Genomic DNA, 15,190 nt, shown 5'->3' with positions numbered 1-15,190 from the left:
GATAATTCTAACTTATCCTACAAGCTATGCTTCTGGCCTTGCTTGATCCTCTTAATTTGAACTTCTAGGATATGTGTGTTCCTCCAAATTAGATTGGGATTGTTGGTCTGGTTAATGGAGCTCCCAACATGCCACTTGGTTGGGGCTAGGGTTAGGGTTAGGGTCATGATCTATCTTGGGTCTAGGGTCTCTGTGCTGCACAACTGTGAGTGGACCCATTCACAACATAGTTCATGTGAATAATGCCCTGGATATATGCAGGGTACATACCGCACTATACAGGGGACACATGTCTTAATCTAGTCACCACACATTAAATTAGCATCAAGCAAATTTACCAAACAAACAACTTAGCAGATTTATTGGTATTTCAGACATATTTGTTAGCTTTAACAGGAATATTGTCACATCTCTGTCAGCTTTAAATTTTTATTTCAAGTTTAAAACCATCTAAAATGAATCAGAATTTACCTAAAATGATCCTGTATATTAAGAAAAAAGTATGATGGATTCCCATAGAACATGCTAAATTTTGAGAAATTGAATATTTTTAAAAATTTACAATACTCACATAAATGTGATATATTAGAATATTCTATAAATCAGCTTTTGGAAAACTAGCCTTCAACAAATTGGAATTCTGCAAATTATATTCTTGGCTTCTGCTTATGATTAACTTCCATCATCTAAAAAAATTTGCTTATGTGAGAAATTTTAAACCCTAGTATTTTCCATCAAGATTTCCTTGTATAGCATGTGATTAAGAGATTGCATTTTGAAAGTATTTAAAATAAAAAAGGCAGAGGTAGAGAGAAGGAAGCCATGAACCACTTCTGACCAGCCAAGGTTTTTCCCAAGAACCTGGGAGGAACTCTCTAACAATGAACCAAGAAATTTGTCCAGCAGGGAAAAAAAATAAAATAAAATAAATTAGTAGAACTTGGCAACTCTGTTGGGGTAAGGGAGGTTGCATTTGACATGAAGGCCCTGATGGTACATTTCCTGAATAAAAATAGTGATTGCCTTTATGCATATTACCCTTTCAAAGTCAGGTCAAGTTACAATGTGGGCAATTTTTTATCCATCCACTTAAGGAAAGAATTTTTCAGAAAACTTCTCTTTCTACCTCAGAGTGGAATAGGAAATAAATTTTAGCAAACTTCATTTTCTGCCATCAGGAAGGGAAGGAAATTCGAATTTGTGATAATGATTGCATTTTAAGTTACCTAAGAAAAGTGCTAGGGAGACAAGAATTGCCTTCTAAAAATAAACCAAAGCAACCAAATAGAAACTTCTAGAGCCCTAGCTTCGAAAGTGTTCACTCTGAATTCCAAACCTCTAGTTTTCAGGTTCTTTCTGAGGTTGTTGGTGAGGACTGACCAACCCTGAGGACTGACCCTGTAGGACTCAATAAGAATCCTAATAAATATGAAGCTATGGTTGGGAGTCTTTGAAAAATAAGTAAAATTTCCCAACTCATTCCACAAACCTCAATTATCTCATACTATTAGGGGATCTAGAAATATAGAGTCAGAGTTAAGAGTTCTGAGCAATTTGTTTTCAAAGACTCATTCAAATGGGCTAAAGGTGCATATTAGTTTGGCTTTTACACCTCCTGCTGCTGAAGAGGATAAATAATTACAGTGATTTATCTTTGAAATGTGCAGCTCGAATTTGGATGTGGAGAAGTCACATAATGGCGTCAGCACTTCAGCCCGAAGTAAATAAAATGGTGAAATATATTTAGCACATGATAACACAAAGCACTGAGAAACAGAGATAATAAGAAGAAACTGTCTCTACATATCAGAGAACTTTACAAAATAGCAAGCTTTTACAAAAAGGAAATAATTACAGAAAATAGAAACAGTGGGAAAAACCAGAAAGTCTTCCAAGTTCCAAATTTCCATCCTAATTCTAGCTCTCAAAAGGTAGGTCAGTTTCTCAGGCTCTTTGCCCGGGTTTCTTCTTTCTAACTTTTCAGCCTCCCTCCGTGTGGTAAGTGCTTAATTCTGGAAGCAGTAGAGCATTTGCTTAGATGTCTAATGCCTTTCAAGGCTAATGTGACTATTCAAGCAAGTGGTGGCTTCCATTCCCTTTCCAGATGCCCCTGAGAGGCACTTTGGCAGGACTGTGGTGCCATAAAGGAGATTTTACCCTCCAAGAAAGGCTGCTTTCCAGTTTTCTCTTTCTTTTACCATAGACTAGGTTTGCACACAAATATTAATTTGCTTCAAAGGACTTGGAAGGTCCACTCAGTCAAACAACTGACTTTTTAACTGACTTTGCCATTGAATGCAAACAAAGAGCAGCCCAATAGTTTGTGTGCTGGAAATAGTCTTGGATACATCTATGCACAGAATCTTGCCCTGCCCCACCTCTTCCTGAACCTCTCCCCATGCCCCATTCCTGCCACCTGAAACTGCTCGTGTGTTGGTCATCACTGATGGCCTCCTAGTTGCTAGATCCAAGTGACCATCTATCAATTCATGTCTTATTTTCCAGATCACAGAAAGTTGATGCTGTTTATCAGTTGATCAATAGAAGACATTGATAATGTTTTGTTTTTCTTCAGCATCTCTAACCACTCCTTCACAGTCTTCATTAAGAAGATCTCTTTCTCTATGCATTACTTAAATGTGAACTTTCTGCAGAAATCCATCAGGGACTCTCTTCTTACTCATCTCCTTACTCCTGTGTAATTTTTTTTCATTCCTTTGCTTTCATTGTCACCTTTAGATTAATGATTCCCATCTTATGTCTCTAGCCTATCTCTCTCCTGAGTTGTTTTTTTTTTAAGATTTATTTGAGAGAGAGAGAGCACGCGCACGCACGTGCACACACACACGTGTGAGCCTGGGGGGAGTGGAGGACAGGGCGGCAGGGAGAGGAAGATGGAAAGAATCCCAAGCAGACTCTGAGTTGAATGCAGAGCCTAGTGTGGGTCTTGATGTCACGACCCATGAGATCATGACCTGAGCCAAAACCAAGAGCCAAATGCCCAACCAACTAAGCCACCCATCTCTCTCCTAAGTTTTAATCTCTGGGGAAGCAGAGAATGGAGGGATTCAGAGAGGAGGAACACATACACGGGACCAGAGCCTTCAGATTCAGAAACTCTGTTGCTCCTTTAGTGTCCTAAACTTAAAAAGAAAAAAAAGAAAGTATGTAGAGTCTGCTGTCTGCTTTGCCTGACATCTTAATGTTGGTATCATTGGCTGTAATTTCGCTTAGGGAAAAAAAAATTAATCATGTGACCATTTTTTTCTATGTTAATATTCATGTAGGCAGGTTGGAAATTTGACAATTCTCTTAAATTATATGTCAGTATTTCAGGGCAAGACTGAAAGGACATGTGATAAAAAGAAAAAGCTAGGGCATCTGGGTGGCTCAGTCGGTTAAGCATCTCCCTTCAGCTCAGGTCATGATCCTAGGGTCCTGGGATCGAGTCCCACATCGGGCTCCCCACTCTGTGGGGAGCCTGCTTCTTTCTCTCCCTCTGCCTGCCGCTCTCCCTGCTTGTGTGCATGCTCTCTTTCTCTCTCTCTCTCTGTGAAATAAATGAATGAAATCTTAAAAAAGAAAAGAAAAAGCTGAAGTGTCAGTATAGAGCAATGGTCAATGACTTCTTTCTAGTATTTCTTATACTAATATTAATATTTATACTGATTTGTGCTACTATCAAGTAGGACGAGTGGCTGCAGATAAAAGAAATTTGGATTCCCCAAATAACAGTTTATTCCAGTCTTCATGGACATCTGAATTTCGGTAGTCCTGAGCCGTGATGGTGGTTTTGCTTTACTAAGATAAGACCTCAGGAAAAAGCTCCTTTTAGCTTTCTTTTCTCCCAACCCCAGGCGGTGGCCTCCTTCCCTGTGGTCCAGTGTGACCAGTCACCATATCCATGTTCTCAGGAGCAAAGGGCATGCTCACATAGTCCTTTAAGGATGTTTTCTTGGAAGTTTTCCAGTAGCACTTCTACCTATGTCACTGGCCAAATCTTACACACACTGCTGCCTGCAGCTAAGAGAAAAGTTGTACAATGTGGTCTTTATTCCAGGCAGCAATGTGTCCCTGCCAAACATTGTGCTTCAACTACTTTGGATGAAGTGGAGAATAGATGGGGGAAGGTGGGCCACCAGAAGTCTCAACAATACAAACAATGAACGAATCCAGGAGAAAATATCTAGATTTATTTGATGACAACAGGTGATGGAAATGCTACTTCTTCATGAAGATTCTGTAGAGAAAAAAAGATATTTGCATGGAAAAAACCAGTGAACTTGCAGGGTTCTTTTCAAGGGCCCACAGGCTCACTCAGCTTCAGGTGCATCACAGGATAGATGGGCTTTGGGCCCATGGGCCATTTTCCTGAGAGGTGGGAAGCAGGGAGCCCTTATCCCAGAAGCTTAGAAAGCTGTAGAGCTGTAAGTGGCCAAATCCTGGTGGGTGGACTTGTCTGAGCAGCCACCAGCTTGGGATTGCTCCCCACACAAGTGCCTCTGTTATTTTGTGCAGTTCATCTCTAAGCATTGAAATGAGGACTCCCACCACTTCTCTTGAATTTACAGACTCCTCTGTGGGGATTTTTCTCCCTGCTAGTGAACTTCAATCTTCCTTTGTTCAGAATCTTTCTTCTTCCTGGGTTCTTATCCCTTCAATATGACCACAACCACAAGAATGTGATCTTTGCACACAACATTCACCAAATCCTGCAAAACAGCCTCAAGGGACCATTCCTAGTACTTAAGGAGATTTCTGTTTATTTCCTCTTCTTTCTTTGTCTGGCAAAGCCACCTTCATTGAGTGGGGATAGCTTTCCTGGCTTTTGTGGCATTTCTAAGCTGTAGTGAGCCTTAGATGAAAGGGGTTAAAAAAAGAAGGAAACAACAACAATAAAATTCTTAACTTTCCCTGAACTAATCAGCTGCATAATATTTGAAATACCGGTGTTCTGAGAGATAAAATAATGTTGGGTAAATATTTCACATGTACAAATAATTTCATTTCATAACTGTGTTTTAGAAATGCTTTGCTCTTAGTCAAACAGATTCACTATCTGCTTTTCTAAGTTAGGTTTCAATCTATACATCAAATGGGCGATGCAGTAGGACATTTTGGGAAGGGACTCAAGAAATTGAAGAATGGCTGCCTGTCTACACCCAGAGAACTGAGGTAATGGTAACTCCTGAGCCCCTCCAGGGTAAACTTTGACTTGCCCTTCAGCACACCTAAGTGCCAAGACTTGCACTCGGACAATGTCTCCTTAAAGTAACACAAAATGTAAAAAGAGATGGTGCACCTGGGTGGCTCAGATGGTTAAGCTTCTTCCTTTGGCTCAGGTCATGATCCCAGGGTCCTGGGATAGAGTCCCGCATCGGGCTCCCTGCTCAGTGGGGAGCCTGCTTCTCCCTCTGCCTCTCTCTCTATCTCTTATGAATAAATAAATAAAATCTTTTTAAAAAAATGTAAAAAGAGAAAGAGGAGGTCCTTCTCCATCCCCATGTAAACTGACAGAGGCAGTGTGAAAAAAGCAAAGCTTTAGAGATAGATATACCAGCCTGGGCTCAAATTCCAGGTCTTCACTTAGCTATACTTTGAGCCAGTTACTTAGCCCCTCTGATAAGAAGGCAATGAGCATTAAAAGTCAGCATGGGTTCATTTACTAAATCTTAGGTCAAACTAACAATTTTATTTTTTATAAGGTCACTACACTATGCGTAGACAGAATGCATTTTAATTTTGGCACACTATTAGAGAAAAATTTCAAGACATGCTTGTGGTCACAATGAATAACTGCAAACTGGATAGTTATTAAATGTGAGTTTGGAGCTGGTTGAACAACAACATACAGAAGTATGTATTAATGTATCAATTCCACCTGGAAAAAGTATCTCTGATAGTAGAAAAGTCTTGGCCCCTGTTGTATTCAAGATTTTCTCAACAACGTGAATAAAAATGTATTAAAAGCCTGGGTAGTTTAACAGATGACAGAATCAAAATTCAAAAATGATCTCAATAACCTAAAAGAGTAGCTGAAATAAGGGCTATTAAAAGCTGTGTAGAGTTCAGCATTTAGATTCATAGCTACCTGGCATATGGGTACTGTACAGGGTTGGGGATGGTGTCAGGTCAGCATGACCAGAGGAAGTACACAGGACTCTCTTGGCTGGTACATATGGAGAGAGTCAGGGAGACGAGATGACCAGCTTGAAAGGGGTTCCATTGGCCAAAGCTGGGAAAATTTGAACAGCCAAATCTTAATGACTGTATGGGTTATAACCAGTTGAATAAAAAAAGAATCCATGAGCTTATATTGAGTAATTGAATGAATACGTGAGGCAGGAAAGTCTATGTTATAGTAGAACGCTAAGTAAGAAGCGTAGATGGAATGATGGACATAGAAAAAAAATCAGCATTTGGCAAAAATCATAGTGATAATTGATTCAGATAAAAATCATCAATGGAAGTTAATACTGGTGGGTGGAAGTACACAATACTTAGTAATTAACTTCACAGTTGAGAAACCTGTCCATTTTATCTAAGTTTAAAAGTCAGTATCACCAGAAATAGGACAAATTGACATCATGTGCCTCCTGATATGATGTACTAAGAGGAACATGGCATCACGTACATGGCATTCCTGTCAAAAGTTAACAACTGGGATCTAATCATGAGGAAATGGAAGATAAATATAAATTGAGGGAAATTCTATCAAAATAACTGATCAGTCAAGGTCACAAAGGTGAAAAAAGGAAGGAGGAACTATTCTAGATTGAAGAGCCTAGACTAGAGACATGAACCAAAAAGGAAAGAGTGTTTATTAAGAATGCCATTGAGGAAATCAACAAAATTTGAATGGGATTTATGTATTGGGTGCTAATATTATATTGATATCAGCATCCTAATTTTGATTATTATAGTGTAGTAATATAGGAGGGTATCCTTGTGTTTTGGGAAACATGTAGGAGTAATGGGTGTCATATCCATAACTTACTCTCAAATTATTTAGCGAATTAGAGATAGTGAGAATGGGAAAAGGATGAAACAAACGGGGTAAAATGTTAACAATTGGGGAATCCAAGTAAAGGGTGCACTGTTTCTACAGCTTTTCAGAAAGTTTTAAATAATTTCAAATACAAGTTTTTAAAAATCACTTACATAAGTTCAACTGAGACACATGAACTAGCAAAGTGTTAGAGGAGAAATTGCAACCTGAGAGTAGCTCAAGACTCATTCTACCTGACCCTCAGGTCTTGAAGAGTTCCCGCACCCATCTGGCCAAGTCAAAGGCGAACCTTCATGTCACGCACCATTTGATCACAAGTATGAGCAGTAGAGTAGTCAGCCAGGCTTCCTGAAGTCAGAAACTTGCATTAGTAAATGCTCTGAGGACCAAAGCAGCTGCTCACTGGTGTCTATTTCTCTCTTGGCCACATGGTCACTCATCTCTGCTTTTCTCTGCATTGGTTTCTTCCATCTCTCTCTCAGCACATCAGATGGTCTTGCTTCTCTGTGCACACAGCAGAAAATGACCTTATGTATCTTTGCAAATGGTTGAGAGAGAACGTAATTGGCCCAGTTGAGTCAGGTACCCACCCTGGCCTAGTCAACTGATGCAAGGAGGTTGGGGTGATGTAATCCTGCCTACTTGGCCTCAGGAGAATGTGGGAAGCAGACGTTTCAAGAAGAGGCACGAGCAGGCAGGCTGCGCCTATGTCAGCAAAAGAACAAATGAGCCAGAATTGGATGAAAGGCCCAGCTTGATGAGTGAAGAAGTCAAAGACATCTGGTTCTCTAGGATAGCTCAATATGCAGGTGCTAGAGCATGACCATACCACAGAAGACAGAACCCATCAAATCATCAGGAATACAATAGCAACAAATGTAGGCAGGTGTGTTGAACTAGTGAATCAAATACCAAATACTCAAATAGTCCTGCTGCTGTGAGTGATGTGTTTTCTAACATGGAAACTAGCTCTTGATGAAATTCTAAATAAAATGATGTACAATGTTTCCTTGATTTACATGGTAGTTGGGCACTTGGAAAATTCACTGCATTTTGAAAGCTTGCAAAAATATCTTGTGTTTAACATGGAAAGGGCAGTTAGGTTGTGTTTAACATGGAAAGCGCATGGAAATTGTTCAGTTGGAACTAGAGGTCGCCCACCTTTCAGTGCTGGTGTTTCTCTACAAGGCTTCCCTAGACATTTTGAAGAAGCGCAGTCAGACAAACAGGCTTTTAACCTACAGGAATATTCTGCTGCACAGTCCAAACTCTTGTAGGATGAAGGATCAGTCTTGATTATGTGGGACTCCCAGACATTGCAGCATGCCCAGCATCCTGGACCCCTCCCTCATGGCAGTAACCTCCCTCCAAATTATTATATCAAGCCCAAAATGCCCCCACCTTCCTCCAGAATGCTCCCCAAGGCCAGTGTTAGCACTATTGATGACCACTAGTTTATTTTTTATTTTTTTAAGATTTTATTTATTTATTTGAGACAGAGAGAATGAGAGACAGAGAGCATGAGAGGGATGAGGGTCAGAGGGAGAAGCAGACTCCCTGCCGAGCAGGGAGCCCGATGTAGGACTCGATCCCGGGACTCCAGGATCATGACCTGAACCGAAGGCAGTCGCTTAACCAACTGAGCCACCCAGGCGCCCGATGACCACTAGTTTAGAGATTAGTTTACCTCTGCCAGGAGTGGTCAGTGGGTGATTTCTGCTTTATTGGAAGCTTTGTCTAAGTAAATCCCTTCCAACCCTAACAGTCAACAAGCCCATGATTAAATCTCATGAAGCCATCACTTGTTCTCCTTCTGAAATATTACAGGTTTGTTTGTTTGTTTTTAAACTCCTTTGCTATTCAAGAAGATACTCAACTTTATGCCAATACTTAAAAGCTATGTTATTCAGGACAGGCCTCTTTTAGCTCCGAATAAGAAGCCACGCACTAAGGAGGAATTCACGATCTTAACTTGGAAATACAAGTGTGGAGCTGATTGCAGAAGAGCTTGCTCTGGGAATTGGGTGAGTCTTTGGGGTTTTGTCTGTCTGTCCCTCTCTTTCTCTTCCTCTTTCTCTCTTTTTTTCTTCCTCCCCTCTTCTTTTCCCTCCCTCTCGCCCTCTCTCTCTCTCTCTCTCTCTCTCTCTCTCTCTCTCTGTGTGTGTATGGGCTGAATGCAGGCTCTCTCCTGGTGATGGGCAGACAGCTACTGTCCATTCACATTCTATCTGTTCTGGGAAAGGCCTCTGCCTCTCCTCTCCTGCACCAAACTATGCCCACACGCCTAGGAGAAAACTAGGACTGGGAAAGAATTAAAATTATGAGTAGCTGTTTAGTGCCTCTATTCCCTAACTGTAAGATCTATGAGGACAAGACCTTGTCTTTCTTATTCATTGCCATATCTGAGCAACCAGCATGGCATTGCCCATTCTAGTCACTTAAAAAATACTGAATGAATGAATTGTTCAGTTGGAACTAGAGGTCGCCCACCTTTCAGTGCTGGTGTTTCCCTACAAGACTTCCCTAGACATTTTGAAAACATGGGCAAAAGGCAGCAGAAGCTGTGTGTTTTCTAAGCAGGCATTAGACTGGCTGATGGTGCAGAGATGTAGAAGCAAAATAGAGAAATCCAGTGGAAATCATCCTCTTCACTCCAGATCTACCCAAGGGGCTTCTCCACCCAGAATTATCCAAGTTCATCCTCATCTTCCTTTGGTCTGAGGAATCCTCATGGGAGACTAAAATCAGCATTAAAGAAATTGACTAATTGATTCAATTAGTATATTATTGAGGTCATTTCAACTCATTAAGCCACTTTAAAATTTCATTTTGGTTCTGTGTATCCTTCTACATATTGTTCTTTGTAGTGCACTAATAGAATTAGACATTGCACGGAGTCATAGTAAAAGGGTTCTTTTGCATCATCACAGACTCGAAGGCCAGTCTACACTCTATGAAGCACTTTGCCACACTTAAAAGCATGGCATTACATATTATTCTAAACATCTTCCAAGTCATAGGGGTCTTTTATTTTTCTTTATGTGAAATTAAAAAAATTAAGTCAGGTTGCATTTAAAATCAGAGCAGAACTGGGTGGGCCAGAATGCTAATGTTTAAAAAATGTGAACAACATCCTTAATATAGCTGTTTGTGACTAACCCAGTGGGTGTGACACCCAGAGGAAAACAATAAGCTCACTTATCACGAGTTTGAAAAGTTAGAGTTTAGAACTCTGTGCTATTTTTTTAACATAAAAATTATTCAAGGAATTACCCGTTTTATTTAAGAAAAGATTGTAGATGGAAAGTTAGGCATTTCCATTTTTAAATGGAAAAAAGTTTAGTGAACAAATCAGAAAAATGCAATCTATGCCCCTCTCCCAAATGTCATGTCTTTTAAAAATAGTGTCTTTTGTGGTGCCTGGGTGGTGCAGTTGATTAAGCATCTGCCTCTTGATTTCGGCTCAGGTTATGATCTCAGGTTCGTGAGATTGAGCCCTGAGTCAGGCTCAGTGCTGGGCATGGAGCTTGCTTAGGATTCTCTCCATCCCTCTCACTCTGCCCCACCCTACTGCATACATGTGCCCGCACACTCTCTCTCAAAAAAAAAAAAAAAAAAAATTGGGGGGGAGCGCCTGGATGGCTCAGTTGGTTAAGCATCTACAGGGTCCTGGGTTCGAGCCCCACGTTGGGTTCTCTGCTCAGCGGGAAGTCTGCTTCTCCCTCTCCCGCTGCCCCTCCCCCCTGCTCATGCTCTCTCTCTCTCAAATAAATAAATAAAATCTTTTAAAAAATTGTATCTTTTGCTAATGATCTCATTTTACTGCAACTGCTATAGCAAATACAATGTATATCCAACAGCAGAATCAATTCCATGAACAACTTTTACCTTTGTAGCAAAACTGGTCTTATAGTCAATCTATAGGTACACTTTATAAAAATCACTAAAGTATAGCCATAGTTTAATCTATTGATCATCCAAATGCCAGGCAATTTCTAAGCACTTTGTCAACAGCACGTTTAACTCTCACAAGAAATCATTTGATAGGTACTTCTATAAATACCCCCATTTTACAGATGAGAAAACAAAGACTTGGCAAAGCTGAATAACCAGTCCAAAGTCACACTGCTAATCAGAGTTGGAGCTGGGACTAAAATTTGGGCTCACTGACTTCTAGTCACAGTTCTGCATTGCCTCTTTGGACCTATGCAGTGTATTTCACAAATGCACATACTTCTGCGTTTATGTACAAAGGAGATTGTAGAATTGAGACAAATATTCAACACTCTTCTTAATGATCCATCTTTTCAATGCAATTTAAAAAATTACCTTTTTCAGTCACTTGTGAGCATCACTATACTATAGCCATGAATAAAATGGCTGAGAAGACAATCTAACCCCAAAGATGAATTTGAGATATGAATTGCACAAGTACCATGCATGACCTACCCAAATGGAAATGATTGAAAAACCACTTACGTGTTTGCCCCCTTGGGCTTCTGGATCCTGATTCTTCTAATCAGAGAGGGCCCACCCTAGCTACAAAAGAAGAAGGAGAAAGAGAAAAAAAAAGAAGTGTAAGAATGTCTGAACCCATATAAATTAACTATATTTTCCTATTTTCTGTATTTCTGACATTCTGGCATCTGGGCCCTTGCTGATCAGGGTTAACTCATTTCTAGAGAAGCCAGATACCTCAGAACAGTCCCTACACCCCACAGCCTGCTGACATTATTCAAACTACCAAATCCTAAGCCCGCTTACCATGCCTCACCCATTCCTTCCCGTGAAAACCACAATAAAGGTTTTGCCTCTTTTCCCCTTGCTTCCTCTGCTTCTTGACTCACCCTGGTGCTTCCCTATGTGCCCCTCCATGGCATGCCATGACGCTTGTTTCTAGGGATTTGTGGGTATAAAAAAATTATTTCTTTATATCAGTCATGTCTGTGTCTGTATATCTTACCATACTTGATTAAAAGAAATCTGGGGTACATTTTAAAACACACATCCTAAATGAGAATTAATATGTGTACAATAAATCGATGAACTATGAAGTCTGCTCAGTGGGTTTCAAGGCTGTTCATTCATTCCACAGGCATTTCTACAATGCATATGATGTGCTGGAGACACTCTGCTAGGCACAGTTTCCCAGTAAGTTCCCAGCACAATCATTCCCTCTCTGCTGGATATTCCGGTAAGTGGTTCAGAGACATCAAAATCTACCTACATGAAAATGAAATCAAGGAGTTCACCATGGCCTTCTCTCCAGCAGTGGTGTGGATGCAGGGAACCTGGAATTATGTTCCCTGACTCCTCCATGGATTTTTGTACCTGAACATGCTCATGAAAGCTGCAGGTATTATCATTTATCTCATTTGAACAATTACCAAATGTGCGACGTGCATTCAAGTTGTTCATTAATTAGCTGCAATGGTTACTTAAAAGCAAGATGTAACACAAAGGGGTTAATTAAGATCTCCAAATTCCAACTTGGTACTGAGGACAAAGAAAGCTTCTTGTTCAGGATTCCCCAAATTGGGCATAGCTTCTGTGTTTTAAAGTCGGTGGCTAGCCTAAATATCTATTCATCTTCAATCTCATAGTTTCTGAGTTTGAAAAAAATACACTGAAACAAAGATGATGGATAGGATGAGATAAAGGCCCTGTTCATACGATTAAAATAATGGCTCGTGCAAATTGGGTCAATGATTTGGGATTTTTTTCCAATGGCAGATTTATCATCAATGATTGAAAGAGAAAAAAGAAAGTCAAAATATTGGCTGGATAAGACAATAGCCTTAATGTGCTCCTAAACATAGTGACTGTGGAACAACAATTTATCAGGATTTTATAGTCAGTATTAAGCGGACAGAATTTAACACACAAATTTGCCTCCAATTAACCAGTAGGTGTCACTGTTTAAATGTATTGGCAACAGTCTTCCAACAAGTTCTATGTAAGGAAGCTCAACAGAAAAGAATCAAACACTTTTGAGTAACTTACAACTTGTTCAAACCCACATAGAGAATGCTTACAAACCCATACTCATAATTTGTAATTCAAATTAAGTAGTGACTTGATTTCTTATTGTTAAAACAATTATTGGAAAATCAGTCTAAACTTAGCGGTGGTATACCCACAAATGATTCAAATTCAAAATTTTTTACAAATTTTTAAAAACAAAGAGTCTAATATAACAGGCCTACTTTTCATGGGAAAGTAAAGATGCTGCTACATTTTAGGACAGGATTTCGATTTTTAAGAACTATTGACGTTCTCTAGCTCTCTGTATATAATTTTGAGTGAAAGAAAACATTACATTTACATGTATGGAAGAAGATGGGGGTGTATAATTGTATCCACCACCTATGTACAATGAGTCTTGTATGAACTTGTCTGTCCAGGGAGATCATGAATGTAAAAGTGTTTTTGAAAAATTGCAAAGTGGTTTTTACATGCAAGGTAAGACTTCTTCCCACTTACACAGTGTGGTTCTTCTGTACTTCCCACAAAGAGTGGCTCCAGAAAAGGGAAGAGAACTGAGACGTATGAAACACCTACTTTTGTGAGAAGGCATTATTATGAGAACAATATAAATTAATAATATTAATAATGCTTGTTTTTATTATTATCATTAAGAAGGCGTTATTATAGTTCATTTAGCTTTACAACCACTCAGTGGGGTAAGTATTATTTTCCTATTTGCAAATGGGAAAAGGCAGACTAGTAGCCTGAGAAAATTGGGAAACCTGTCTTACCCCAAAGCCTGGGTTCTTTCTACTGAGTCACCATGTGATTTGAATGTTTATAAATTGAATTGTATTCTTCATGTTTGCTGCAGTAAATCAAAATTCAGTTAGAGAATCCTGCTAATGAGAGAAAACCAGTGATAAAACATTATGCAGAGAAGGAAATAGTAAAGTAAAAGATTCCACCTAAATTAGTATGTGAAGATTGTGGTTAAGTAGGCCCTACATACTAATCAATAGAAAACTTGTGATTCAGCGCCCTAGGATCTATCTAATAGATTCTCTTGTTTCTAGACCAGCAGTCTTCAGACATCATTTCATCCCTCTTTGTGGCATCTCAGAGTAACGTGGCAGAATTTCAACAATCTTAAGAAGAATACTCATGAGTCTTTTACTATCTCTGCTAATGCAAAGTAACTGGTTAATACAAACTAGAAGCCTGACTTACAATATAGTTTCAAAGAAACAAAGTAAAACTCCACACTACTCTTTCCCTATTCTTGGTAGAACTGTTCCATATTTGCACTTGAACATAGTAAGACGAACACTTAAATTAGCACAAGCTCCTATGCTCAAGCTGGAAAGGCTTCAAATCAATATGGTTTTGTTTGTTTGTTTGTTTGTTTTTCTCTTGCTTGGCCTTTAAGGAGAAAGGGAGAGGGACACTGAGCTCAGTTGAATTGGCTATGGACTGAATTAAGTAATCTTCACCCAAAAATATTTCCTTCCAATTCAATATGCTCCCCCTCTTCCAAACCTATACAGACAGACCAAGAGTTTCTATGTCGATAGAGAAACTTCCAAATGCAACACTAATCAGGTTGTTTCTTGTTTTGAATTCTTTAGTGGACTTCAGAGACCATACTTCATGGTTTCAAGATGGCTTACCTCACCTGTACCTCTCTCCCTCCCCTCCCAGAGCCCTACTTCTCTTCCTTTCATTCCCAACTAAAGCTGACACTCTGGGAAAGAGGGCTTCCCACACTGCTCCTTTAGCATCTTGGACATAATTCATATTTTGTCATTATAAATGTGGCTCATTAAAATCTATCCCTCACTAACTGAGCTCTGTGAGACAGATGCTGGGTTATTTATCTGCACATCCCAAGTGTCTAACAGTGACTGGCTCATAGCCAGTTCTCAGATGCTGGCAGGATGCTCATTTCCAAACTACTTAGACACTCTTTCTTTTCCTCTTTCCTTCCCTTCTTGAACAATTCAATTCTAAAGCCATTAGATAGGCTCAAGCAAGGTAAATTTTACATTGGCAAGCTTAGGGAATTACAAATATGGATAGAAAAACTAAAACAAAATCTACGATGGTGCAACAGAATTGGAGGTGTTGGTATAAACTCCTGGATATAAATATAAGTAGAGAGTAGGTAAATATAAATATGCACACACACATACATACACAGTCCCTAATTCTGTT

The 15,190-nt window shown here is 39.5% G+C and overlaps 1 long non-coding RNA gene across 1 annotated transcript in view; it reads left to right on the top strand.

The window, feature by feature from the left end:
- LOC118000972 overlaps positions 1–15,190 on the top strand; it is a 24,596-nt gene extending 9,406 nt beyond the window's left edge. Inside the window, exons 2-6 of the long non-coding RNA XR_004676591.1 lie at positions 5,077–5,175; positions 8,920–9,033; positions 12,105–12,203; positions 12,282–12,365; positions 14,053–15,190. This is a non-coding gene — a long non-coding RNA (uncharacterized LOC118000972). The remainder of the gene's footprint in view (positions 1–5,076; positions 5,176–8,919; positions 9,034–12,104; positions 12,204–12,281; positions 12,366–14,052) is intronic.

Source organism: Mirounga leonina, unplaced genomic scaffold (genome assembly GCF_011800145.1).
Source record: "Mirounga leonina isolate KUSES-001 unplaced genomic scaffold, KU_Mleo_1.0 Mir_53, whole genome shotgun sequence".
Lineage (NCBI taxonomy): Eukaryota > Metazoa > Chordata > Mammalia > Carnivora > Phocidae > Mirounga > Mirounga leonina.
Note: the sequence above shows the minus strand (reverse complement) of the source record. Positions and strands in the feature narration are given on the sequence as shown.